The sequence below is a fragment of the Oncorhynchus mykiss genome, chromosome 18, assembly GCF_057628025.1.
Source record: "Oncorhynchus mykiss isolate SJ-2025 chromosome 18, ASM5762802v1, whole genome shotgun sequence".
Taxonomy (NCBI): Eukaryota; Metazoa; Chordata; class Actinopteri; order Salmoniformes; family Salmonidae; genus Oncorhynchus; species Oncorhynchus mykiss.
The window spans coordinates 8,328,175-8,354,335 of NC_143039.1; the positions used below are offsets into that span (position 1 = coordinate 8,328,175).

Below are 26,161 nucleotides of genomic sequence, written 5' to 3' on the forward strand. Positions count from 1 at the left end.
TACCCATCAAAGACTTCTACCCATCAAAGACTTCTACCCATCAGACCTCTACCCATCAAAGACTTCTACCCATCAGACTTCTACCCATCAAAGACTTCTACCCATCAAAGACTTCTACCCATCAAAGACTTCTACCCATCAGACCTCTACCCATCAAAGACTTCTACCCATCAAAGACTTCTACCCATCAAAGACTTCTACCCATCAAAGACTTCTACCCATCAAAGACTTCTACCCATCAAAGACTTCTACCCATCAGACTTCTACCCATCAGACTTCTACCCATCAAAGACTTCTACCCATCAAAGACTTCTACCCATCAGACTTCTACCCATCAGACTTCTACCCATCAAAGACTTCTACCCATCAAAGACTTCTACCCATCAAAGACTTCTACCCATCAAATACTTCTACCCATCAGACTTCTACCCATCAAAGACTTCTACCCATCAAAGACTTCTACCCATCAAATACTTCTACCCATCAGACTTCTACCCATCAGACTTCTACCCATCAAAGACTTCTACCCATCAAAGACTTCTACCCATCAGACTTCTACCCATCAAAGACCTCTACCCATCAGACTTCTACCCATCAAAGACTTCTACCCATCAAAGACTTCTACCCATCAAATACTTCTACCCATCAGACTTCTACCCATCAAAGACTTCTACCCATCAAAGACTTCTACCCATCAAAGACTTCTACCCATTAAAGACTTCTACCCATCAAAGACTTCTACCCATCAAAGACTTCTACCCATCAAAGACTTCTACCCATCAAACACTTCTACCCATCAGACTTCTACCCATCAAATACTTCTACCCATCAAAGCAGAGCAGTCCTTAAATATAGACAGACCTCTACCCATCAGACTTCTACCCATCAAAGACTTCTATCCATCAAAGACTTCTACCCATCAAAGACCTCTATCCATCAAAGACCTCTATCCATCAAAGACTTCTACAAATCAAAGACCTCTACCCATCAAAGACCTCTATCCATCAAAGACTTCTACCCATCAAAGACCTCTATCCATCAAAGACTTCTACAAATCAAAGACCTCTACCCATCAAAGACTTCTACCCATCAGACCTCTACCCATCAAAGACTTCTACCCATCAAAGAACAGACATCTACCCATTTTAGCTACTGTTGCATCAGTATGTTTGGTCCATGACAGTTTACAATTCAGGGTTTTACTCCAAGTAGTTTAGTCTCCTCAACTTGCTCGGGTTTCCACATTATTCATTACCAGATTTAGTTGAGGTTCAAGGTTTTAGTTAAAGATTTGTCCCAAACACAATGCTTTTAGTTTCATACATATGTAAGGTTTTAGTGAATGGTTTGTCCCAAACACAATGCTTTTAGTTTTATACATATGTAAGGTTTTAGTGAATGGTTTGTCCCAAACACAATGCTTTTAGTTTTATAAATATTTAAGACTATTACTTGCCACTCATTCTAAAACTGACTGCAGCTTTTTGTTAAGCGTTGCAGGAATTTCACTTGCTTTTTGTAGCTGACGTGTATAATGATGAGTCATTGGCATATATAGACACACCGGCTTTACTTAGTGCCATTGGCAGGTCAATAGTAAAGATTGAAAAAAATAAATAAAGGGGCCTAGACAACTGCCCTGGGGAACGCCTGATTCTATCTGGATTATGTTGGACAGGCTTCCATTAAATAACACCCTCTGTGTTCTGTTAGACAGGTAACTCTTTATCCATATTGTAGCAGGGGGTGTAAAGCCATAGCACATACGTTTATTCCATCAGCAGATTATGATCGATAATGTCAAAAGCTGAATGTCACAACTTCCGCCAAAGTCGGTCCCTCTCCTTGTTCGGCGGTGGACGTCACCGGCCTTCTAGCCATCACTGATCCATTTTAAAATTTTCCATTGGTTTTGTCTTGTCTTCCATCACACCTGGTTCCAATCCCATCAATTACATGTTGTGTATTTAACCCTCTGTTTCCCCTCACGTCCTTGTCGGAGATTGTTTAGTTTGTATGAGATGTGCTATTTCAGTGTTGGTGTGCGTCGGGTTTTGTACCCACTTTGTTCTTTTGAAATCAATCATCAGTGATTTGTGTAAGTGTCGTACATGTTGATTGCCCTTCCCTATAAGCATGTTGAAAGTCAGTTGTTCATTTGTTTACTGTGAAATAGCATTGTATCTGGTCAAACACAATGTTTTTCTTCAAAAGTTTACTAAGGGTTGGTAACAGGCTGATTGGTCGGCGTTTTGTGCCAGTAAATGGTGCTCTGCTCTTCTTGGGTAGCGGGATGACTTTTGGTTCTCTTTAGATTTCAGGGCACACACTTTCCTGTAGGCTTAGATTGAATAAATGGCAAATAGGAGTGGGTTTTCAGTCAGCTATTGTCTTCAGGACGTTTCAATACGAGATGTCAGGTGACTTGTCACTATTGATAGAATACAATGATATTTTTTGACCTCTTCCACAATCACTTTATGGAATTTAAAAATCCTATTGCTTGTCTTTCATAATTTGATCAGTTATGCGTGGATGTGTTTGGTCAGAGTTTGTCGTTGCCATGTCATGTCTAAATTTGCTAATCTGCTCATTTGCTAATCTGCTAATCTGCTAATTTGCTAATCTGCTAATCTGCTAATTTGCTAATCTGCTAATCTCGCAAAAGAAAAATATCACTAATGTAGCTGGCAATATCAGTGGGTTTTGTGATAAATGAGCCATCTGATTCAATGAATGACAGAGCTGAGTTTGCCCTTTTAACCTCTCTGATCTCCCAAACCCGGATCCGGTATCGTGACTACAGCCTCAAGCTCATTACCATAACGCAACGTTAACTGTTCATGAAAATCGCAAATGAAATGAAATAAATATGCCATCTCGCAAGCTTAGCCTTTTGTAAACAACACTGTCATCTCAGATTTTCAAAATATGCTTCTCAACCATAGGAAAACAATAATTTGTGTAAAAGTAGCTAGCTAGCAAAGCATTTAGCGTTAGCATTAGCGTTAGCATCCAGCACGCAACATTTCAACAAAAACATAAAAGCCTTCAAATAAAATCATTTACCTTTGAAGAACTTCTGATGTTTTCAATGAGGATACTCTCAGTTAGATAGCAGATGCTCAGTTTTTCCAAAAAGATTCTTTGTGTATTAGAAATAGCTCCGTTTTATACATCACATTTGGCTACCAAAAAAAACCCGAAAGTCCTCCTTCAGTCCTCAAAACGCGAACTTTTTTCCAAATTAACTCCATAATATCGACTGAAAACATGGCAAACGTTGTTTAGAATCAATCATCAAGGTGTTTTTCACATATCTCTTCATTGATACATCGTTCTTGGACACATGGTTTCTCCCCTGAATCAAATGGTAAAGTAGAAGCAGCTGGCAATTGCGCACCGAATTCCACGCAGGACACCAGGCGGACACTTGGAAAATGTAGTCTCTTATGGTCAATCTTCCAATGATATGCCTACAAATACGTCACAATGCTGCTAAGACCTTGGGCGAACGACAGAAAGTGTAGGCTCATTCCTTGCGCAATCACAGCCATATAAGGAGACAATGGAAAACAGAGCTTCAGAAATTCTGCTAATTCCTGGTTGATGCATCATCTTGGTTTCGCCTGTAGAATGAGTTCTGGGGCACTTACAGACAAAATCTTTGCAGATTCTGAAACTTCAGAGTGTTTTCTTTCCAAAACTGTCAAGAATATGCATAGTCGAGCATCTTTTCGTGACAAAATATCGCGCTTAAAACGGGAACGTTTTTTATCCAAAAATGAAATAGCGCCCCTAGAGATCTAACAGGTTAACAAACATTTCTTTCAAGTGTCTCTAAGGCTTTTTTTTCACTCTTTAAATGATTGAATCTTTGTTTCATAGTACAGTTTATTCTTATTCATTGTTTAATTCAGTCACAATATTTTTCAATATGTTGTATGGGGCTCCCGAGTGGCGCTAAAATTGGCCCACAGACGTCTGGGTTTGGCTGGGCCAGGCATTTACTGTAAATGACTTGCCTAGTTAATTAAATATAAAATGTTTGCCAACCAGCTGCCCAGCCAGACTTATTTGCCATTCCTTTTTCCTCGTCCCTGTCAACCATACAATTCTTCAGTTCTTAATCAATCCGCAGAGATTTAACAGTTTTTACAGTCATTTTCTTAACGGTTGCTTATTAGTAACTAGAATAAGCAGTTTCATAAATGTGTCAAGTGCAACGTCTGGTTTGCTCCTCATTACAACACAGAAACAGATCTTCAGCATATGAATCACTACACAACTTGTTCTATGACCTCTTATACACTATATTAGGCCCAGTCTTTGGGACCTAGATATGGCTTCTATATTATGATCATTACATACATACGATGGTTTTGGATTCTGCTTTAGAGCAGATTTCTGCAGTTTTAGTAAAAATGTGACCAATACATGATGAAAGCCAGTCAATATTTAAAATCACCCAGAACATATACCTTTCTGTTGATATCACATACATTATCAAGCATTTCACGCATATTATCCAGATACTGACTGTTAGCACTCGGTGGTCTATAGCAGCTTCCCACCAGAATGGGCTTTAGGTGAGGCAGATGAACCTGTAGTCATATTACTTCAACAGTATTTAACATTACCCAGATACTGACTGTCTATAGCAGCTTCCCACAAGAATGGGCTTTAGGTGAGGAAGATGAACCTGTAGCCATATTACTTCAACAGTATTTAACATGAGATCCTCTCTGAGCTTTACGGGAATGTGGTTCTGAATATTAACAGCAACACCTCCACCTTCTGCATTTCTGTCTCTCCTGTAGATGTTATAACCATGTATTGCTACCACTTTATCATCAACGGTATTATCTAAGTGAGTTTCAGAGATAGTCAGAATATAAATGTTTTTTATTTTAATGTCAAGTTGTCGATTTCATGAACCTTGTTTCTTCGGCTTCGTATGTTAATGTAGGCTATTATTTTTAGTGTTTTTCTAGGTTGCTTGATTGTTTCTTAGCTGGGAGGCCGTCAGAGGTAGACAAGACAGTGATGTTTATGTTTGGGTGGACTGCTCACTGGATTTTCTTCTAGGGCAAACTCAGTGCTAACAGTATAAACTCAGGTTCGTAGACACTTGATTACTGCTGACAATAGCTGTTGGATTGACAGAGGCATTTAGAGGAACGTGAATGAGGTGACTTACACTACGACTGACAACCCCCACCACCCCCCAGGGAAAATGTATATTTGCAGCAGCACTGAGACAACTCAATGACAAAATGACAGGGATGATCTGTCATTGTCTCAATGTGGACTTGTGTGTCCAGCAAGGAGAAAGCTTGTCCTCTAGTGATCAGTAACAAGGAGCATCAAGCTGATAGGAGCTCAGCCTCAATAACAACACACAGAGAGACACACACACAGGGACACACACACACACAGAGAGAGACACACACACAGACACACACATTTATAATGTAGATCCCCCCCCCCCCAGTATAGTGTGTATTTATAATGTAGATCCCCCCCCCCCCCAGTATAGTGTGTATTTATAATGTAGATCTCCCCCCCCAGTATAGTGTGTATTTATAATGTAGATCCCCCCCCAGTATAGTGTGTATTTATAATGTAGATCTCCCCCCCCCCCAGTATAGTGTGTATTTATAATGTAGATCCCCCCCCCAGTATAGTGTGTATTTATAATGTAGATCTCCCCCCCAGTATAGTGTGTATTTATAATGTAGATCCCCCCCCCAGTATAGTGTGTATTTATAATGTAGATCTCCCCCCCCCCCAGTATAGTGTGTATTTATAATGTAGATCCCCCCCCCAGTATAGTGTGTATTTATAATGTAGATCTCCCCCCCAGTATAGTGTGTATTTATAATGTAGATCCCCCCCCCCAGTATAGTGTGTATTTATAATGTAGATCTCCCCCCCCAGTATAGTGTGTATTTATAATGTAGATCTCCCCCCCCCCCCAGTATAGTGTGTATTTATAATGTAGATCTCCCCCCCCCCCAGTATAGTGTGTATTTATAATGTAGATCTCCCCCCCCCCCCAGTATAGTGTGTATTTATAATGTAGATCCCCCCCCCCAGTATAGTGTGTATTTATAATGTAGATCCCCCCCCCCCCCAGTATAGTGTGTATTTATAATGTAGATCTCCCCCCCCAGTATAGTGTGTATTTATAATGTAGATCTCCCCCCCAGTATAGTGTGTATTTATAATGTAGATCTCCCCCCCAGTATAGTGTGTATTTATAATGTAGATCTCCCCCCCCCCCAGTATAGTGTGTATTTATAATGTAGATCTCCCCCCCAGTATAGTGTGTATTTATAATGTAGATCTCCCCCCCCAGTATAGTGTGTATTTATAATGTAGATCTCCCCCCCCCAGTATAGTGTGTATTTATAATGTAGATCTCCCCCCCCAGTATAGTGTGTATTTATAATGTAGATCTCCCCCCCCCCCCAGTATAGTGTGTATTTATAATGTAGATCCCCCCCCCAGTATAGTGTGTATTTATAATGTAGATCTCCCCCCCCAGTATAGTGTGTATTTATAATGTAGATCTCCCCCCCCAGTATAGTGTGTATTTATAATGTAGATCCCCCCCCCCCAGTATAGTGTGTATTTATAATGTAGATCTCCCCCCCCCAGTATAGTGTGTATTTATAATGTAGATCTCCCCCCCCAGTATAGTGTGTATTTATAATGTAGATCCCCCCCCCCCCAGTATAGTGTGTATTTATAATGTAGATCTCCCCCCCCCAGTATAGTGTGTATTTATAATGTAGATCTCCCCCCCCCAGTATAGTGTGTATTTATAATGTAGATCTCCCCCCCCAGTATAGTGTGTATTTATAATGTAGATCCCCCCCCCCCCCAGTATAGTGTGTATTTATAATGTAGATCTCCCCCCCCAGTATAGTGTGTATTTATAATGTAGATCTCCCCCCCAGTATAGTGTGTATTTATAATGTAGATCCCCCCCCCCCCCAGTATAGTGTGTATTTATAATGTAGATCTCCCCCCCCAGTATAGTGTGTATTTATAATGTAGATCTCCCCCCCCAGTATAGTGTGTATTTATAATGTAGATCTCCCCCCCCAGTATAGTGTGTATTTATAATGTAGATCTCCCCCCCCCCAGTATAGTGTGTATTTATAATGTAGATCCCCCCCCCAGTATAGTGTGTATTTATAATGTAGATCCCCCCCCCAGTATAGTGTGTATTTATAATGTAGATCCCCCCCCCCCCCAGTATAGTGTGTATTTATAATGTAGATCTCCCCCCCCAGTATAGTGTGTATTTATAATGTAGATCTCCCCCCCCCCAGTATAGTGTGTATTTATAATGTAGATCTCCCCCCCAGTATAGTGTGTATTTATAATGTAGATCTCCCCCCCAGTATAGTGTGTATTTATAATGTAGATCTCCCCCCCAGTATAGTGTGTATTTATAATGTAGATCTCCCCCCCAGTATAGTGTGTATTTATAATGTAGATCCCCCCCCCAGTATAGTGTGTATTTATAATGTAGATCTCCCCCCCAGTATAGTGTGTATTTATAATGTAGATCTCCCCCCCCAGTATAGTGTGTATTTATAATGTAGATCTCCCCCCCAGTATAGTGTGTATTTATAATGTAGATCTCCCCCCCAGTATAGTGTGTATTTATAATGTAGATCCCCCCCCCAGTATAGTGTGTATTTATAATGTAGATCTCCCCCCCCCAGTATAGTGTGTATTTATAATGTAGATCCCCCCCCCCAGTATAGTGTGTATTTATAATGTAGATCCCCCCCCCCAGTATAGTGTGTATTTATAATGTAGATCTCCCCCCCCCAGTATAGTGTGTATTTATAATGTAGATCCCCCCCCCCAGTATAGTGTGTATTTATAATGTAGATCTCCCCCCCCAGTATAGTGTGTATTTATAATGTAGATCTCCCCCCCCCCAGTATAGTGTGTATTTATAATGTAGATCTCCCCCCCCAGTATAGTGTGTATTTATAATGTAGATCTCCCCCCCAGTATAGTGTGTATTTATAATGTAGATCTCCCCCCCAGTATAGTGTGTATTTATAATGTAGATCTCCCCCAGTATAGTGTGTATTTATAATATAGATCCCCCCCCCCCCAGTATAGTGTGTATTTATAATGTAGATCCCCCCCCCCCCCAGTATAGTGTGTATTTATAATGTAGATCTCCCCCCCCCCCAGTATAGTGTGTATTTATAATGTAGATCTCCCCCCCAGTATAGTGTGTATTTATAATGTAGATCCCTCCCCCCCAGTATAGTGTGTATTTATAATGTAGATCTCCCCCCCCCCCAGTATAGTGTGTATTTATAATGTAGATCTCCCCCCCCCCAGTATAGTGTGTATTTATAATGTAGATCTCTCCCCCCAGTATAGTGTGTATTTATAATGTAGATCTCCCCCCCCAGTATAGTGTGTATTTATAATGTAGATCTCCCCCCCCCCAGTATAGTGTGTATTTATAATGTAGATCTCCCCCCCCAGTATAGTGTGTATTTATAATGTAGATCTCCCCCCCAGTATAGTGTGTATTTATAATGTAGATCCCCCCCCCCCCAGTATAGTGTGTATTTATAATGTAGATCTCCCCCCCCAGTATAGTGTGTATTTATAATGTAGATCTCTCCCCCCAGTATAGTGTGTATTTATAATGTAGATCTCCCCCCCCAGTATAGTGTGTATTTATAATGTAGATCTCCCCCCCAGTATAGTGTGTATTTATAATGTAGATCCCCCCCCCCAGTATAGTGTGTATTTATAATGTAGATCCCCCCCCCCAGTATAGTGTGTATTTATAATGTAGATCTCCCCCCCAGTATAGTGTGTATTTATAATGTAGATCTCCCCCCCCCCCCAGTATAGTGTGTATTTATAATGTAGATCTCCCCCCCAGTATAGTGTGTATTTATAATGTAGATCTCCCCCCCCCCCCAGTATAGTGTGTATTTATAATGTAGATCTCCCCCCCAGTATAGTGTGTATTTATAATGTAGATCTCCCCCCCCCCCCAGTATAGTGTGTATTTATAATGTAGATCTCCCCCCCCCCCCAGTATAGTGTGTATTTATAATGTAGATCTCCCCCCCAGTATAGTGTGTATTTATAATGTAGATCTCCCCCCCCCCCCAGTATAGTGTGTATTTATAATGTAGATCTCCCCCCAGTATAGTGTGTATTTATAATGTAGATCCCCCCCCCAGTATAGTGTGTATTTATAATGTAGATCTCCCCCCCAGTATAGTGTGTATTTATAATGTAGATCCCCTCCCCAGTATAGTGTGTATTTATAATGTAGATCTCCCCCCCAGTATAGTGTGTATTTATAATGTAGATCTCCCCCCCCAGTATAGTGTGTATTTATAATGTAGATCTCCCCCCCCAGTATAGTGTGTATTTATATTGTAGAGCTCCCCCCCAGTATAGTGTGTATTTATAATGTAGATCTCCCCCCCCCAGTATAGTGTGTATTTATAATGTAGATCTCCCCCCCAGTATAGTGTGTATTTATAATGTAGATCTCCCCCCCAGTATAGTGTGTATTTATAATGTAGATCTCCCCCCCCCAGTATAGTGTGTATTTATAATGTAGATCTCCCCCCCCCAGTATAGTGTGTATTTATAATGTAGATCTCCCCCCAGTATAGTGTGTATTTATAATATAGATCCCCCCCCCCCCAGTATAGTGTGTATTTATAATGTAGATCCCCCCCCCCCCCAGTATAGTGTGTATTTATAATGTAGATCTCCCCCCCCAGTATAGTGTGTATTTATAATGTAGATCTCCCCCCCCCAGTATAGTGTGTATTTATAATGTAGATCTCCCCCCCCCCCAGTATAGTGTGTATTTATAATGTAGATCCCCCCCCCCCCAGTATAGTGTGTATTTATAATGTAGATCCCCCCCCCAGTATAGTGTGTATTTATAATGTAGATCTCCCCCCCCAGTATAGTGTGTATTTATAATGTAGATCCCCCCCCCAGTATAGTGTGTATTTATAATGTAGATCTCCCCCCCCCCCAGTATAGTGTGTATTTATAATGTAGATCTCCCCCCCAGTATAGTGTGTATTTATAATGTAGATCCCCCCCCCCCCAGTATAGTGTGTATTTATAATGTAGATCCCCCCCCCCCCCCCAGTATAGTGTGTATTTATAATGTAGATCCCCCCCCCCAGTATAGTGTGTATTTATAATGTAGATCCCCCCCCCCAGTATAGTGTGTATTTATAATGTAGATCCCCCCCCCCCCAGTATAGTGTGTATTTATAATGTAGATCTCCCCCCCCCAGTATAGTGTGTATTTATAATGTAGATCTCCCCCCCAGTATAGTGTGTATTTATAATGTAGATCCCCCCCCCAGTATAGTGTGTATTTATAATGTAGATCTCCCCCCCCCCCAGTATAGTGTGTATTTATAATGTAGATCTCCCCCCCCAGTATAGTGTGTATTTATAATGTAGATCTCCCCCCCCCCCAGTATAGTGTGTATTTATAATGTAGATCCCCCCCCCAGTATAGTGTGTATTTATAATGTAGATCTCCCCCCCCCCCAGTATAGTGTGTATTTATAATGTAGATCTCCCCCCCCCCAGTATAGTGTGTATTTATAATGTAGATCCCCCCCCCCCCAGTATAGTGTGTATTTATAATGTAGATCCCCCCCCCCCCAGTATAGTGTGTATTTATAATGTAGATCTCCCCCCCCAGTATAGTGTGTATTTATAATGTAGATCTCCCCCCCCCCAGTATAGTGTGTATTTATAATGTAGATCTCCCCCCCCAGTATAGTGTGTATTTATAATGTAGATCTCCCCCCCCAGTATAGTGTGTATTTATAATGTAGATCCCCCCCCCAGTATAGTGTGTATTTATAATGTAGATCTCCCCCCCCCCCAGTATAGTGTGTATTTATAATGTAGATCTCCCCCCCCCAGTATAGTGTGTATTTATAATGTAGATCTCCCCCCCCAGTATAGTGTGTATTTATAATGTAGATCCCCCCCCCCCAGTATAGTGTGTATTTATAATGTAGATCTCCCCCCCAGTATAGTGTGTATTTATAATGTAGATCTCCCCCCCAGTATAGTGTGTATTTATAATGTAGATCCCCCCCCCAGTATAGTGTGTATTTATAATGTAGATCCCCCCCCCAGTATAGTGTGTATTTATAATGTAGATCTCCCCCCCCCCCAGTATAGTGTGTATTTATAATGTAGATCCCCCCCCCAGTATAGTGTGTATTTATAATGTAGATCTCCCCCCCCCCCAGTATAGTGTGTATTTATAATGTAGATCTCCCCCCCCAGTATAGTGTGTATTTATAATGTAGATCTCCCCCCCCCAGTATAGTGTGTATTTATAATGTAGATCCCCCCCCCAGTATAGTGTGTATTTATAATGTAGATCCCCCCCCCCCCAGTATAGTGTGTATTTATAATGTAGATCCCCCCCCCAGTATAGTGTGTATTTATAATGTAGATCCCCCCCCCCCCAGTATAGTGTGTATTTATAATGTAGATCTCCCCCCCAGTATAGTGTGTATTTATAATGTAGATCTCCCCCCCAGTATAGTGTGTATTTATAATGTAGATCTCCCCCCCAGTATAGTGTGTATTTATAATGTAGATCTCCCCTCCCCCCAGTATAGTGTGTATTTATAATGTAGATCTCTCCCCCCAGTATAGTGTGTATTTATAATGTAGATCTCCCCCCCCCAGTATAGTGTGTATTTATAATGTAGATCCCCCCCCCAGTATAGTGTGTATTTATAATGTAGATCTCCCCCCCCAGTATAGTGTGTATTTATAATGTAGATCCCCCCCCCCCCAGTATAGTGTGTATTTATAATGTAGATCCCCCCCCCCCCAGTATAGTGTGTATTTATAATGTAGATCCCCCCCCCCCAGTATAGTGTGTATTTATAATGTAGATCCCCCCCCCCCAGTATAGTGTGTATTTATAATGTAGATCTCCCCCCCCCCCAGTATAGTGTGTATTTATAATGTAGATCCCCCCCCCCCCAGTATAGTGTGTATTTATAATATAGATCCCCCCCCCCCAGTATAGTGTGTATTTATAATGTAGATCCCCCCCCCCCCAGTATAGTGTGTATTTATAATGTAGATCCCCCCCCCCCAGTATAGTGTGTATTTATAATGTAGATCCCCCCCCCCCCAGTATAGTGTGTATTTATAATGTAGATCCCCCCCCCCCCAGTATAGTGTGTATTTATATTGTAGATCCCCCCCCCCCAGTATAGTGTGTATTTATAATGTAGATCTCCCCCCCCCCCAGTATAGTGTGTATTTATAATGTAGATCTCCCCCCCCCCAGTATAGTGTGTATTTATAATGTAGATCTCCCCCCCCCCCAGTATAGTGTGTATTTATAATGTAGATCTCCCCCCCCAGTATAGTGTGTATTTATAATGTAGATCTCCCCCCCCCCCAGTATAGTGTGTATTTATAATGTAGATCTCCCCCCCCCCCAGTATAGTGTGTATTTATAATGTAGATCTCCCCCCCCCCCCAGTATAGTGTGTATTTATAATGTAGATCTCCCCCCCCAGTATAGTGTGTATTTATAATGTAGATCTCCCCCCCAGTATAGTGTGTATTTATAATGTAGATCTCTCCCCCCAGTATAGTGTGTATTTATAATGTAGATCTCCCCCCCCAGTATAGTATGTATTTATAATGTAGATCCCCCCCCCCAGTATAGTGTGTATTTATAATGTAGATCTCCCCCCCCCAGTATAGTGTGTATTTATAATGTAGATCTCCCCCCCAGTATAGTATGTATTTATATTGTAGATCCCCCCCCCCAGTATAGTGTGTATTTATAATGTAGATCTCCCCCCCAGTATAGTGTGTATTTATAATGTAGATCCCCCCCCCCAGTATAGTGTGTATTTATAATGTAGATCTCCCCCCCCAGTATAGTATGTATTTATAATGTAGATCCCCCCCCCCAGTATAGTGTGTATTTATAATGTAGATCTCCCCCCCCAGTATAGTGTGTATTTATAATGTAGATCTCCCCCCCAGTATAGTGTGTATTTATATTGTAGATCCCCCCCCCCCAGTATAGTGTGTATTTATAATGTAGATCTCCCCCCCAGTATAGTATGTATTTATATTGTAGATCCCCCCCCCCCAGTATAGTGTGTATTTATAATGTAGATCTCCCCCCCCAGTATAGTGTGTATTTATAATGTAGGTCCCCCCCCCCCCCAGTATAGTGTGTATTTATAATGTAGATCCCCCCCCCCCCCAGTATAGTGTGTATTTATAATGTAGATCTCCCCCCCCCAGTATAGTGTGTATTTATAATGTAGATCCCCCCCCCCAGTATAGTGTGTATTTATAATGTAGGTCCCCCCCCCCCCCAGTATAGTGTGTATTTATAATGTAGATCCCCCCCCCCCCCAGTATAGTGTGTATTTATAATGTAGATCTCCCCCCCAGTATAGTGTGTATTTATAATGTAGATCTCCCCCCAGTATAGTGTGTATTTATAATGTAGATCCTCCCCCCCCCCCAGTATAGTGTGTATTTATAATGTAGATCTCCCCCCCAGTATAGTGTGTATTTATAATGTAGATCTCCCCCCAGTATAGTGTGTATTTATAATGTAGATCCTCCCCCCCCCCCAGTATAGTGTGTATTTATATTGTAGATCTCCCCCCCCCCCCAGTATAGTATGTATTTATAATGTAGATCTCCCCCCCCCAGTATAGTGTGTATTTATAATGTAGATCCCCCCCCCAGTATAGTGTGTATTTATAATGTAGATCCCCCCCCCCCCCAGTATAGTGTGTATTTATAATGTAGATCTCCCCCCCCCAGTATAGTGTGTATTTATAATGTAGATCTCCCCCCAGTATAGTGTGTATTTATAATGTAGATCCCCCCCCCCCCAGTATAGTGTGTATTTATAATGTAGATCCCCCCCCCCCCAGTATAGTGTGTATTTATAATGTAGATCCCCCCCCCCCAGTATAGTGTGTATTTATAATGTAGATCTCCCCCCAGTATAGTGTGTATTTATAATGTAGATCCCCCCCCCCCCAGTATAGTGTGTATTTATAATGTAGATCTCCCCCCCCCAGTATAGTGTGTATTTATAATGTAGATCCCCCCCCCCAGTATAGTGTGTATTTATAATGTAGGTCCCCCCCCCCCCCAGTATAGTGTGTATTTATAATGTAGATCCCCCCCCCCCCCAGTATAGTGTGTATTTATAATGTAGATCCCCCCCCCCCCCCAGTATAGTGTGTATTTATAATGTAGATCCCCCCCCCCCCCAGTATAGTGTGTATTTATAATGTAGATCTCCCCCCCCAGTATAGTGTGTATTTATAATGTAGATCCCCCCCCCAGTATAGTGTGTATTTATAATGTAGATCCCCCCCCCCAGTATAGTGTGTATTTATAATGTAGATCTCCCCCCAGTATAGTGTGTATTTATAATGTAGATCCCCCCCCCCAGTATAGTGTGTATTTATAATGTAGATCTCCCCCCCCAGTATAGTATGTATTTATAATGTAGTTCTCCCCCCCAGTATAGTGTGTATTTATAATGTAGATCCCCCCCCCCAGTATAGTGTGTATTTATAATGTAGATCCCCCCCCCCCCAGTATAGTGTGTATTTATAATGTAGATCTCCCCCCCCAGTATAGTATGTATTTATAATGTAGATCCCCCCCCCCAGTATAGTGTGTATTTATAATGTAGATCCCCCCCCCCAGTATAGTGTGTATTTATAATGTAGATCCCCCCCCCCCCAGTATAGTGTGTATTTATAATGTAGATCTCCCCCCCAGTATAGTGTGTATTTATAATGTAGATCCCCCCCCCCAGTATAGTGTGTATTTATATTGTAGATCCCCCCCCCCAGTATAGTGTGTATTTATAATGTAGATCCCCCCCCCAGTATAGTGTGTATTTATAATGTAGATCTCCCCCCCCCAGTATAGTGTGTATTTATAATGTAGATCCCCCCCAGTATAGTGTGTATTTATAATGTAGATCCCCCCCCCCCCAGTATAGTGTGTATTTATAATGTAGATCCCCCCCAGTATAGTGTGTATTTATAATGTAGATCCCCCCCCCCCCAGTATAGTGTGTATTTATAATGTAGATCCCCCCCAGTATAGTGTGTATTTATAATGTAGATCCCCCCCCCCCCAGTATAGTGTGTATTTATAATGTAGATCCCCCCCCAGTATAGTGTGTATTTATAATGTAGATCCCCCCCCAGTATAGTGTGTATTTATAATGTAGATCTCCCCCAGTATAGTGTGTATTTATAATGTAGATCCCCCCCCAGTATAGTGTGTATTTATAATGTAGATCCCCCCCAGTATAGTGTGTATTTATATTGTAGATCCCCCCCCCCAGTGTAGTGTGTATTTATAATGTAGATCTCCCCCCCCAGTATAGTGTGTATTTATAATGTAGATCCCCCCCCAGTATAGTGTGTATTTATAATGTAGATCTCCCCCAGTATAGTGTGTATTTATAATGTAGATCTCCCCCAGTATAGTGTGTATTTATAATGTAGATCCCCCCCAGTATAGTGTGTATTTATAATGTAGATCCCCCCCCCCCCAGTATAGTGTGTATTTATAATGTAGATCTCCCCCCCCCCCCAGTATAGTGTGTATTTATATTGTAGATCTCCCCCCCAGTATAGTGTGTATTTATAATGTAGATCTCCCCCAGTATAGTGTGTATTTATAATGTAGATCCCCCCCCCCCCAGTATAGTGTGTATTTATAATGTAGATCTCCCCCCCCCCCCAGTATAGTGTGTATTTATAATGTAGATCTCCCCCCCAGTATAGTGTGTATTTATAATGTAGATCTCCCCCCCAGTATAGTGTATATTTATAATGTAGATCCCCCCCCCCAGTATAGTGTGTATTTATAATGTAGATCTCCCCCCCCCAGTATAGTGTGTATTTATAATGTAGATCCCCCCCCCCCCCCAGTATAGTGTGTATTTATAATGTAGATCCCCCCCCCCCCCCAGTATAGTGTGTATTTATAATGTAGATCTCTCCCCCCAGTATAGTGTGTATTTATAATGTAGATCCCCCCCCCCCCAGTATAGTGTGTATTTATAATGTAGTTCTCCCCCCCCCCCCAGTATAGTGTGTATTTATAATGTAGATCTCCCCCCCCCCAGTATAGTGTGTATTTATAATGTAGATCTCTCCCCCCAGTATAGTGTGTATTTATAATGTAGATCTCCCCCCCCCAGTATAGTGTGTATTTATAATGTAGATCTCCCCCCCCCAGTATAGTGTGTATTTATAATGTAGATCCCCCCCCCCCAGTATAGTGTGTATTTATAATGTAGATCTCCCCCCCAGTATAGTGTGTATTTATAATGTAGATCTCCCCCCCAGTATAGTGTGTATTTATAATGTAGATCTCCCCCCCCCAGTATAGTGTGTATTTATAATGTAGATCCCCCCCCCCCCAGTATAGTGTGTATTTATAATGTAGATCTCCCCCCCAGTATAGTGTGTATTTATAATGTAGATCTCCCCCCCAGTATAGTGTGTATTTATAATGTAGATCTCCCCCCCCCAGTATAGTGTGTATTTATAATGTAGATCCCCCCCCCCCCAGTATAGTGTGTATTTATAATGTAGATCTCCCCCCCAGTATAGTGTGTATTTATAATGTAGATCTCCCCCCCAGTATAGTGTGTATTTATAATGTAGATCTCCCCCCCCCAGTATAGTGTGTATTTATAATGTAGATCTCCCCCCCAGTATAGTGTGTATTTATAATGTAGATCTCCCCCCCCCAGTATAGTGTGTATTTATAATGTAGATCTCCCCCCCAGTATAGTGTGTATTTATAATGTAGATCTCCCCCCCCCAGTATAGTGTGTATTTATAATGTAGATCTCCCCCCCCAGTATAGTGTGTATTTATAATGTAGATCCCCCCCCCCCCAGTATAGTGTGTATTTATAATGTAGATCCTCCCCCCCCCAGTATAGTGTGTATTTATAATGTAGATCCCCCCCCCCAGTATAGTGTGTATTTATAATGTAGATCTCCCCCCCCCCCAGTATAGTGTGTATTTATAATGTAGATCTCCCCCCCAGTATAGTGTGTATTTATAATGTAGATCTCCCCCCCAGTATAGTGTGTATTTATAATGTAGATCTCCCCCCCCCAGTATAGTGTGTATTTATAATGTAGATCTCCCCCCCAGTATAGTGTGTATTTATAATGTAGATCTCCCCCCCAGTATAGTGTGTATTTATAATGTAGATCTCCCCCCCAGTATAGTGTGTATTTATAATGTAGATCTCCCCCCCAGTATAGTGTGTATTTATAATGTAGATCTCTCCCCCCCCCCAGTATAGTGTGTATTTATAATGTAGATCCCCCCCCCCCCAGTATAGTGTGTATTTATAATGTAGATCTCCCCCCCAGTATAGTGTGTATTTATAATGTAGATCTCCCCCCCAGTATAGTGTGTATTTATAATGTAGATCTCCCCCCCCCAGTATAGTGTGTATTTATAATGTAGATCTCCCCCCCAGTATAGTGTGTATTTATAATGTAGATCTCCCCCCCCCAGTATAGTGTGTATTTATAATGTAGATCCCCCCCCCAGTATAGTGTGTATTTATAATGTAGATCTCCCCCCCCCAGTATAGTGTGTATTTATAATGTAGATCTCCCCCCCAGTATAGTGTGTATTTATAATGTAGATCTCCCCCCCCAGTATAGTGTGTATTTATAATGTAGATCCCCCCCCCAGTATAGTGTGTATTTATAATGTAGATCTCCCCCCCCCAGTATAGTGTGTATTTATAATGTAGATCTCCCCCCCCCCAGTATAGTGTGTATTTATAATGTAGATCCTCCCCCCCCCAGTATAGTGTGTATTTATAATGTAGATCTCCCCCCCAGTATAGTGTGTATTTATAATGTAGATCCTCCCCCCCCCAGTATAGTGTGTATTTATAATGTAGATCTCCCCCCCAGTATAGTGTGTATTTATAATGTAGATCCTCCCCCCCAGTATAGTGTGTATTTATATTGTAGATCTCCCCCCCCAGTATAGTGTGTATTTATAATGTAGATCTCCCCCCAGTATAGTGTGTATTTATAATGTAGATCCCCCCCCCCAGTATAGTGTGTATTTATAATGTAGATCCTCCCCCCAGTATAGTGTGTATTTATAATGTAGATCTCCCCCCCCCAGTATAGTGTGTATTTATAATGTAGATCTCCCCCCCAGTATAGTGTGTATTTATAATGTAGATCCCCCCCCAGTATAGTGTGTATTTATAATGTAGATCCCCCCCCAGTATAGTGTGTATTTATAATGTAGATCTCCCCCCCCCCCCAGTATAGTGTGTATTTATAATGTAGATCCCCCCCCCAGTATAGTGTGTATTTATAATGTAGATCCCCCCCCCAGTATAGTGTGTATTTATAATGTAGATCTCCCCCCCCAGTATAGTGTGTATTTATAATGTAGATCCCCCCCCAGTATAGTGTGTATTTATAATGTAGATCTCCCCCCCCCCCCAGTATAGTGTGTATTTATAATGTAGATCCCCCCCCCAGTATAGTGTGTATTTATATTGTAGATCTCCCCCCAGTATAGTGTGTATTTATAATGTAGATCTCCCCCCCAGTATAGTGTGTATTTATAATGTAGATCTCCCCCCCAGTATAGTGTGTATTTATAATGTAGATCCCCCCCCAGTATAGTGTGTATTTATAATGTAGATCTCCCCCCCCCCCCAGTATAGTGTGTATTTATAATGTAGATCCCCCCCCAGTATAGTGTGTATTTATAATGTAGATCTCCCCCCCCCCCCAGTATAGTGTGTATTTATAATGTAGATCCCCCCCCCAGTATAGTGTGTATTTATATTGTAGATCTCCCCCCAGTATAGTGTGTATTTATAATGTAGATCTCCCCCCCAGTATAGTGTGTATTTATAATGTAGATCTCCCCCCCAGTATAGTGTGTATTTATAATGTAGATCCCCCCCCAGTATAGTGTGTATTTATAATGTAGATCTCCCCCCCCCCCCAGTATAGTGTGTATTTATAATGTAGACCCCCCCCCCCAGTATAGTGTGTATTTATAATGTAGATCTCCCCCCCCCCCCCAGTATAGTGTGTATTTATAATGTAGATCTCCCCCCCCCAGTATAGTGTGTATTTATATTGTAGATCCTCCCCCCAGTATAGTGTGTATTTATAATGTAGATCTCCCCCCAGTATAGTGTGTATTTATAATGTAGATCCCCCCCCCAGTATAGTGTGTATTTATAATGTAGATCTCCCCCCCCAGTATAGTGTGTATTTATAATGTAGATCCCCCCCCCCCCAGTATAGTGTGTATTTATAATGTAGATCTCCCCCCCAGTATAGTGTGTATTTATAATGTAGATCTCCCCCCCAGTATAGTGTGTATTTATAATGTAGATCTCCCCCCCAGTATAGTGTGTATTTATAATGTAGATCCCCCCCCCCCCAGTATAGTGTGTATTTATAATGTAGATCTCCCCCCCAGTATAGTGTGTATTTATAATGTAGATCTCCCCCCCAGTATAGTGTGTATTTATAATGTAGATCTCCCCCCCAGTATAGTGTGTATTTATAATGTAGATCTCCCCCCCAGTATAGTGTGTATTTATAATGTAGATCTCCCCCCCAGTATAGTGTGTATTTATAATGTAGATCTCCCCCCCAGTATAGTGTGTATTTATAATGTAGATCTCCCCCCCCCAGTATAGTGTGTATTTATAATGTAGATCTCCCCCCCAGTATAGTGTGTATTTATAATGTAGATCTCCCCCCCAGTATAGTGTGTATTTATAATGTAGATCTCCCCCCCAGTATAGTGTGTATTTATAATGTAGATCTCCCCCCCCCAGTATAGTGTGTATTTATAATGTAGATCTCCCCCCCCCAGTATAGTGTGTATTTATAATGTAGATCTCTCCCCCCAGTATAGTGTGTATTTATAATGTAGATCTCCCCCCCCCAGTATAGTGTGTATTTATAATGTAGATCTCCCCCCCCCAGTATAGTGTGTATTTATAATGTAGATCTCCCCCCCAGTATAGTGTGTATTTATAATGTAGATCTCCCCCCCAGTATAGTGTGTATTTATAATGTAGATCTCCCCCCCAGTATAGTGTGTATTTATAATGTAGATCTCCCCCCCCAGTATAGTGTGTATTTATAATGTAGATCTCCCCCCCAGTATAGTGTGTATTTATAATGTAGATCTCCCCCCCAGTATAGTGTGTATTTATAATGTAGATCTCCCCCCCAGTATAGTGTGTATTTATAATGTAGATCTCCCCCCCAGTATAGTGTGTATTTATAATGTAGATCTCCCCCCCCCAGTATAGTGTGTATTTATAATGTAGATCTCCCCCACAGTATAGTGTGTATTTATAATGTAGATCTCCCCCCCCAGTATAGTGTGTATTTATAATGTAGATCTCCCCCCCAGTATAGTGTGTATTTATAATGTAGATCTCTCCCCCCCCCCAGTATAGTGTGTATTTATAATGTAGATCCCCCCCCCCCCAGTATAGTGTGTATTTATAATGTAGATCCCCCCCAGTATAGTGTGTATTTATAATGTAGATCTCCCCCCCCCAGTATAGTGTGTATTTATAATGTAGATCTCCCCCCCCCAGTATAGTGTGTATTTATAATGTAGATCTCTCCCCCCAGTATAGTGTGTATTTATAATGTAGATCTCCCCCCCCCAGTATAGTGTGTATTTATAATGTAGATCTCCCCCCCCCAGTATAGTGTGTATTTATAATGTAGATCCCCCCCCCCCAGTATAGTGTGTATTTATAATGTAGATCCCCCCCCCCCCAGTATAGTGTGTATTTATAATGTAGATCTCCCCCCCCAGTATAGTGTGTATTTATAATGTAGATCTCCCCCCCCCAGTATAGTATGTATTTATAATGTAGATCCCCCCCCCCCCAGTATAGTGTGTATTTATAATGTAGATCCCCCCCCCCCCAGTATAGTGTGTATTTATAATGTAGATCTCCCCCCCCAGTATAGTGTGTATTTATAATGTAGATCCCCCCCCCAGTATAGTGTGTATTTATAATGTAGATCCCCCCCCCCCCCCAGTATAGTGTGTATTTATAATGTAGATCTCCCCCCCAGTATAGTGTGTATTTATAATGTAGATCCCCCCCCCCCAGTATAGTGTGTATTTATAATGTAGATCTCCCCCCCAGTATAGTGTGTATTTATAATGTAGATCCCCCCCCCCCCAGTATAGTGTGTATTTATAATGTAGATCTCCCCCCCAGTATAGTATGTATTTATAATGTAGATCCCCCCCCCCAGTATAGTGTGTATTTATAATGTAGATCCCCCCCCCCCCAGTATAGTGTGTATTTATAATGTAGATCTCCCCCCCCAGTATAGTGTGTATTTATAATGTAGATCCCCCCCCCAGTATAGTGTGTATTTATAATGTAGTTCTCCCCCCCCCCCCAGTATAGTGTGTATTTATAATGTAGATCTCCCCCCCCAGTATAGTGTGTATTTATAATGTAGGTCCCCCCCCCCCCCAGTATAGTGTGTATTTATAATGTAGATCTCCCCCCCCAGTATAGTATGTATTTATAATGTAGATCCCCCCCCCCAGTATAGTGTGTATTTATAATGTAGATCTCCCCCCCCCAGTATAGTGTGTATTTATAATGTAGATCTCCCCCCCCAGTATAGTGTGTATTTATAATGTAGATCTCCCCCCCAGTATAGTGTGTATTTATAATGTAGATCCCCCCCCCCAGTATAGTGTGTATTTATAATGTAGATCTCCCCCCCCCCCCAGTATAGTGTGTATTTATAATGTAGATCTCCCCCAGTATAGTGTGTATTTATAATGTAGATCTCCCCCCCAGTATAGTGTGTATTTATAATGTAGATCTCCCCCCCCAGTATAGTGTGTATTTATAATGTAGGTCCCCCCCCCCCCCAGTATAGTGTGTATTTATAATGTAGATCTCCCCCCCCCCCAGTATAGTGTGTATTTATAATGTAGATCTCCCCCCCCCCCAGTATAGTGTGTATTTATAATGTAGATCTCCCCCCCCAGTATAGTATGTATTTATAATGTAGATCCCCCCCCCCAGTATAGTGTGTATTTATAATGTAGATCTCCCCCCCCCAGTATAGTGTGTATTTATAATGTAGATCTCCCCCCCAGTATAGTATGTATTTATATTGTAGATCCCCCCCCCCAGTATAGTGTGTATTTATAATGTAGATCCCCCCCCCCCAGTATAGTGTGTATTTATAATGTAGATCTCCCCCCCAGTATAGTATGTATTTATATTGTAGATCCCCCCCCCCAGTATAGTGTGTATTTATAATGTAGATCTCCCCCCCCCCCCAGTATAGTGTGTATTTATAATGTAGATCTCCCCCCCCAGTATAGTGTGTATTTATAATGTAGATCTCCCCCCCAGTATAGTGTGTATTTATAATGTAGATCTCCCCCCCAGTATAGTGTGTATTTATAATGTAGATCCCCCCCCCCCCCAGTATAGTGTGTATTTATAATGTAGATCCCCCCCCCCCCCAGTATAGTGTGTATTTATAATGTAGATCTCCCCCCCAGTATAGTGTGTATTTATAATGTAGATCCCCCCCCCCAGTATAGTGTGTATTTATAATGTAGATCTCCCCCCCCCAGTATAGTGTGTATTTATAATGTAGATCTCCCCCCCAGTATAGTGTGTATTTATAATGTAGATCTCCCCCCCAGTATAGTGTGTATTTATAATGTAGATCTCCCCCCCAGTATAGTGTGTATTTATAATGTAGATCTCCCCCCCAGTATAGTGTGTATTTATAATGTAGATCTCTCCCCCCCCCCAGTATAGTGTGTATTTATAATGTAGATCCCCCCCCCCCCAGTATAGTGTGTATTTATAATGTAGATCCCCCCCAGTATAGTGTGTATTTATAATGTAGATCTCCCCCCCCCAGTATAGTGTGTATTTATAATGTAGATCTCCCCCCCCCAGTATAGTGTGTATTTATAATGTAGATCTCTCCCCCCAGTATAGTGTGTATTTATAATGTAGATCTCCCCCCCCCAGTATAGTGTGTATTTATAATGTAGATCTCCCCCCCCCAGTATAGTGTGTATTTATAATGTAGATCCCCCCCCCCCCAGTATAGTGTGTATTTATAATGTAGATCCCCCCCCCCCCAGTATAGTGTGTATTTATAATGTAGATCTCCCCCCCCAGTATAGTGTGTATTTATAATGTAGATCTCCCCCCCCCAGTATAGTATGTATTTATAATGTAGATCCCCCCCCCCCCAGTATAGTGTGTATTTATAATGTAGATCCCCCCCCCCCCAGTATAGTGTGTATTTATAATGTAGATCTCCCCCCCCAGTATAGTGTGTATTTATAATGTAGATCCCCCCCCAGTATAGTGTGTATTTATAATGTAGATCCCCCCCCCCCCCCAGTATAGTGTGTATTTATAATGTAGATCTCCCCCCCAGTATAGTGTGTATTTATAATGTAGATCCCCCCCCCCCAGTATAGTGTGTATTTATAATGTAGATCTCCCCCCCAGTATAGTGTGTATTTATAATGTAGATCCCCCCCCCCCCAGTATAGTGTGTATTTATAATGTAGATCTCCCCCCCAGTATAGTATGTATTTATAATGTAGATCCCCCCCCCCAGTATAGTGTGTATTTATAATGTAGATCCCCCCCCCCCCAGTATAGTGTGTATTTATAATGTAGATCTCCCCCCCCAGTATAGTGTGTATTTATAATGTAGATCCCCCCCCCAGTATAGTGTGTATTTATAATGTAGTTCTCCCCCCCCCCCCAGTATAGTGTGTATTTATAATGTAGATCTCCCCCCCCAGTATAGTGTGTATTTATAATGTAGGTCCCCCCCCCCCCCAGTATAGTGTGTATTTATAATGTAGATCTCCCCCCCCAGTATAGTATGTATTTATAATGTAGATCCCCCCCCCCAGTATAGTGTGTATTTATAATGTAGATCTCCCCCCCCCAGTATAGTGTGTATTTATAATGTAGATCTCCCCCCCCAGTATAGTGTGTATTTATAATGTAGATCTCCCCCCCAGTATAGTGTGTATTTATAATGTAGATCCCCCCCCCCAGTATAGTGTGTATTTATAATGTAGATCTCCCCCCCCCCCCAGTATAGTGTGTATTTATAATGTAGATCTCCCCCAGTATAGTGTGTATTTATAATGTAGATCTCCCCCCCCAGTATAGTGTGTATTTATAATGTAGGTCCCCCCCCCCCCCAGTATAGTGTGTATTTATAATGTAGATCTCCCCCCCCCCCAGTATAGTGTGTATTTATAATGTAGATCTCCCCCCCCCCCAGTATAGTGTGTATTTATAATGTAGATCTCCCCCCCCAGTATAGTATGTATTTATAATGTAGATCCCCCCCCCCAGTATAGTGTGTATTTATAATGTAGATCTCCCCCCCCCAGTATAGTGTGTATTTATAATGTAGATCTCCCCCCCAGTATAGTATGTATTTATATTGTAGATCCCCCCCCCCAGTATAGTGTGTATTTATAATGTAGATCTCCCCCCCCCAGTATAGTGTGTATTTATAATGTAGATCTCCCCCCCAGTATAGTATGTATTTATATTGTAGATCCCCCCCCCCAGTATAGTGTGTATTTATAATGTAGATCTCCCCCCCCCCCCAGTATAGTGTGTATTTATAATGTAGATCTCCCCCCCCAGTATAGTGTGTATTTATAATGTAGATCTCCCCCCCAGTATAGTGTGTATTTATAATGTAGATCTCCCCCCCAGTATAGTGTGTATTTATAATGTAGATCCCCCCCCCCCCCAGTATAGTGTGTATTTATAATGTAGATCCCCCCCCCCCCCAGTATAGTGTGTATTTATAATGTAGATCTCCCCCCCAGTATAGTGTGTATTTATAATGTAGATCCCCCCCCCCAGTATAGTGTGTATTTATAATGTAGATCTCCCCCCCCCAGTATAGTGTGTATTTATAATGTAGATCTCCCCCCCAGTATAGTGTGTATTTATAATGTAGATCTCCCCCCCAGTATAGTGTGTATTTATAATGTAGATCTCCCCCCCCCAGTATAGTGTGTATTTATAATGTAGATCTCCCCCCCCCAGTATAGTGTGTATTTATAATGTAGATCCCCCCCCCAGTATAGTGTGTATTTATAATGTAGATCTCCCCCCCCCAGTATAGTGTGTATTTATAATGTAGATCCCCCCCCCCAGTATAGTGTGTATTTATAATGTAGATCTCCCCCCCAGTATAGTGTGTATTTATAATGTAGATCCCCCCCCCCAGTATAGTGTGTATTTATAATGTAGATCCCCCCCCCAGTATAGTGTGTATTTATAATGTAGATCTCCCCCCAGTATAGTGTGTATTTATAATGTAGATCCCCCCCCCAGTATAGTGTGTATTTATAATGTAGATCTCCCCCCAGTATAGTGTGTATTTATAATGTAGATCTCCCCCCCCAGTATAGTGTGTATTTATAATGTAGATCCTCCCCCCCCCAGTATAGTGTGTATTTATAATGTAGATCTCCCCCCCAGTATAGTGTGTATTTATAATGTAGATCTCCCCCCCAGTATAGTGTGTATTTATAATGTAGATCCCCCCCCCCCCCAGTATAGTGTGTATTTATAATGTAGATCTCCCCCCCAGTATAGTGTGTATTTATAATGTAGATCTCCCCCCCCCCCAGTATAGTGTGTATTTATAATGTAGATCTCCCCCCCCAGTATAGTGTGTATTTATAATGTAGATCTCCCCCCCCAGTATAGTGTGTATTTATAATGTAGATCTCCCCCCCCAGTATAGTGTGTATTTATAATGTAGATCTCCCCCCCCAGTATAGTGTGTATTTATAATGTAGATCCCCCCCCCAGTATAGTGTGTATTTATAATGTAGATCCCCCCCCCCAGTATAGTGTGTATTTATAATGTAGATCCCCCCCCCCCCCAGTATAGTGTGTATTTATAATGTAGATCTCCCCCCCC

At 41.6% G+C, this 26,161-nt stretch overlaps 1 protein-coding gene across 2 annotated transcripts in view; it reads left to right on the top strand.

The window, feature by feature from the left end:
• Positions 1–26,161, top strand: part of LOC110512986 (protocadherin-9) — a 548,488-nt gene that overhangs the window by 507,786 nt on the left and 14,541 nt on the right. The window lies entirely within an intron of this gene.